Raw genomic sequence first — 3,970 nt, forward strand, 5'->3', positions numbered from 1 at the left:
CAGGTGGGTTTTTTCTTGTGATCCCTCTTTAACCTAGAACAGCCTGTGGTATTGGGGACTGCTTTTCAGGACTGAGCTTCTCAGGCAGAGAATCTGGCAGGGGGCTGTGAAGCTTTTATTATGGACAGCCACAGAATAAAGCAGAGCCCTTGCTTAAATACTCAGTGATCACTGAACAGCATGGAGCCCACTCAGGGTGTTACAGGTCCCCCTCTGTGCCTGATCCACAAGGATGTGAGTCTTATAGCCCCAGGTAGAGAGCCAGTCTCAGGCAGAAGGGACTATGCTTTGCTCCCTGGTGGTCACTAGTTCATGCTGTGGATTGAGTATGGGGAGGGGTGTCACTGGTTAATGGCCCATCAGGCAGGGAGGGCAAGGGAGGAAGCAGAGCCAGGGACCTCCCCCCGCTGCCTTGCACCATATCCCATTATTAAACTTTGGAGCCACTGACTTACTGTGTAACTTTGGGGAAGTCACCTCTTCTTCTTTTGCCACTGTGTTCTCATCTGAACAATGGAGATAAAGATACCTTCTTCAGAAGGGAGTTGTGAGTCACTAATATTTGTACAGCACCTGACACACTGGGGCCCTCACCCATGACTAAGGCTCCTATGTGCTATAGTACACATCATCATCACCATCATCTTAAAGCTATTTAATATGATTAATATATGAGTTTACAAAAACGGTCCAACGCAATGAGTCAGGGCACATGGACAGAAGCCAACCAGAAACGAGTAGGTACAACTAACTCTAGCTAGGTTCAGAGTTGGGGGAGAACCCCAAAGGACCAATCTTCTAAAGCTCCGTAAAGTCAGGCTTTGTCTGGCCATTGGGAGGAGCTAATTCCAGAGCTGAGCACCCTAGAGCCAGATATGAGCTGACCTCTTTCCTGTGCCGATTCCTACTAAGCAGCCACACTGCCACCAACCCATTTCAGGAAGGAAATACGGTTCCTGACATGGCAACATACCCACAGCCAGATTTTCCAGTCCTCAGCACCTATAACTGGAACAAAATTCTCAGATGAGATTAGTTCCCACTGAGCTAAATTGGAGCCCAGGGAAATTTTCAACGGTACAAACAGAAGCGAGGCACCTAGACCCAGAGCCCCGAATGTATTTAGGTGCCCAACACCCCTCAGGCTGCTAAATACCTTTGTGAATCTGGGTCCTATTGACGTCTCATGGGTGTTAGGCTCCTACCTGCTATTTGAGCCCTAGATTTCCAAGGGCCCAGCAAACTGCAACTTCCGGTGTGTGGTTCAGGGCCAGATTTTTCAATGAGCCCAGCCCCACAATGTGAGATCACTTGAAAATCTAACCATACATCCTGAGGAACAGTATCAAGATTGTGGGCCCAGATCTACTCAGTGCCAGGCAGCGAGGCACTGGGCTACTGTCCTATTCAGCCGGCAGTGCAGAGAATTGCTTGGATGTATCCAAGATCTCTTGTTTCCATCTTGTTGCCCTCTGCTATGCACTGCAGTTTGCTGTGCCTGTGGGAACATTCTGTACTATCCTCAGCCAATGCCCATGGATCTCAGTGACTTGCCATGAGAAAAGGCTACTTAAATCCACACCTGAGGGCAGCAGGGAAGCTGTCAGTCTGCAGTTCTGCGACCCAAGGAGCCATCAGGCCTTGTAGATGCAGAATGGTGAGCTCTCCATGGTACACACAGTGCACAGGGGAGGTTTCTGCGGTGGGTCTGGAGAGCAGCAGCACCCGTGCTCCTAGTGTCTTTCGCACTGAGGCAGGTGGGCCCCAGTTTAATTGCACCTGCCCTAGTTTACTATGTGCCTTATGGAGTTCCCCAAATCTCAGTCTCTGGCCTAAAACAAAATGTCCATGTTTTTTCTTTTCAATGTATAAATGTCAAAGCTCCCTGATTAACCCACTGGAGTGTTACAGGGTGTGGCGCTTCCTTTGGGACAGTGGAGGGCTGTAGAGGATGTTTGTTTATTATTAACATGTTTCAAATGGCAGTGCCCAAGGGCCAGCCAAGAATGGTGACCGCGTAGTTCTAGGCACTGAACAAACACAGAGTAGTAGATGGTCCTGGCCATTTCTGTAGCTAGTTTGATGATAATCTCTCCAACTACATGCAAACACTCATCTACACACACGTTTGCACACACATTCCCCTCACGCTCATGCACATCCTTGCACACACTTCTACACACCCATGCAACACACCTACCTTCACACACGTATGCTTAGTATCAGATGACAAATGCTAAATAAAGCTTTAAAACTCAATCCCATGCCAGGATTACTTTGCAAACCCTTTGATTGTGCAAGAGTTAGGGGGACTGAGCTTTCCTTTGGGGGCTCCTTTCCGAACTGAGGTTTGATGGCAGGGATACTGTGTGTATAAAAGATACTTTCCACAGTCTAATGTCATTAGCCTATTTGGAGGGAGCGGCTAAAACAGGGTTAGAGGGTTTTATTCACAAATCCCTGGAAACATCCTGACATTTCTCCAGATCACTGTTCCTGTTGTAACAAGCTGACTTTTCAGGGGTTCTGCAAGTCTGCCTCAGGCACAGATGTGCTCAGGATATCACTAGGACTTCAGTTTCATGGGGCATGCAAATGTACCTCGGGCATCGCCAGAAGTCCACCTCTCACTGACATGCGCATCCTCGGAGCGCCAATGGAAATGCCTTTCTCACCAGTCTGTGATCCTGCTCTGGGCACTACTGGAAGCTCAGTTCTCATGGGTGTTATCTGGGTCTGGGTATTGCTGGGAGATCAGCACTCATCAACAGGACCAAGGCACTGCTAGGAATTCATTGTCATGGGGATGTTCTGGGTACCACTGGCAGTACAGCTGTTGTTCTGCCAGGCTGTGGAGCAGCATATAAAGATCTCACTTGTCTGCCATTTTAATTCCTATCTGCCTGTGGGTCTGAACAAGATTCACTGTGCTGCGGAGCGTCTTGCAGCTCTGTGCTCACTGGGTTGCTACTTGCTGTCAGGGCAATTTGTTTCAAGACAAACTTAGGCACATGAGGAACTGCAGCTCCTTGGGGTTTTGTTATGAACAGCTGTTTCTTATTGCACCGTGTGTCTATATTCTGCATATACAGATCCTCATGGGCTTAGGATGCTTTGCCTTTTTATGCTTCTGCGAGTCTCTTTAGGGTCTTTATGCATTTCTTAATTACCTGGCTTGGCCTACCAGCACACCAGGCATTGGCAAAGTGATGAAGAGGGAAAGCATAGAACCGTTTCCTGCATTCACATAAAATGAACCTCCCATAGCATGCTGCAGGGAGCAGCATGCCAGTGTGAGGTGTTCTACCTTCTGAGTCAGTACAAAGCCAGGGCCCCATTACAGTGCTCTGGGGTGCGGTGCTCTGGGGTGCGGTGCTGCAGGGAGTGGCACTGGTGACTCAGTAGGGGATGCTGCCTGCAATGAGTCAGGGCAGAAGCCCTGCATGGTGTTAACCGGCATTGTGCTTTGGAAGGAGCATAGCGCTGAGGTCCTGGTTGCTTGTGCTCATTAAGATCTCAGGCACCAAGAGGCATGCAATGAAATCTGGGACCCATGGTCCCATCGCTCAGGGCAGGTTGGTCTGGGGATTGATGGAAGGGGCTGGATGAAGAGTGCTGGAAAGGGAAGTGCTGGACAGTCACTCAGACAGGCCCACTCATGGGGAAGGAGCAGACACGCATGTGGAGGGACTCGGGGGCCCAGTGGAATGGAAGGCCCAGGGGAGGGGAGTCAAGGCTTAGCAGAGTGGGTGGGTGGGAGACAGGGGTAGAGAGAGTCATGGGAGTGGAGGGAGAGCCCTTCCCTGGTGCTGACAATAATGGCTGCTCTGGCTCTATGTGATGGCTGGTCAGTTTATTCCCCAGCCCAGCTGAGAGCAGCTCAGCTCCCCTCTGTGCACTAACCTCCCCCAGCTGGCTCCCAGGAACCCCTCCCCACCTCCTTCTGCCCAGAGCTCTGTGATTGCACTGG

This window comes from Gopherus flavomarginatus, chromosome 22, assembly GCF_025201925.1.
Source record: "Gopherus flavomarginatus isolate rGopFla2 chromosome 22, rGopFla2.mat.asm, whole genome shotgun sequence".
NCBI lineage: Eukaryota > Metazoa > Chordata > Testudines > Testudinidae > Gopherus > Gopherus flavomarginatus.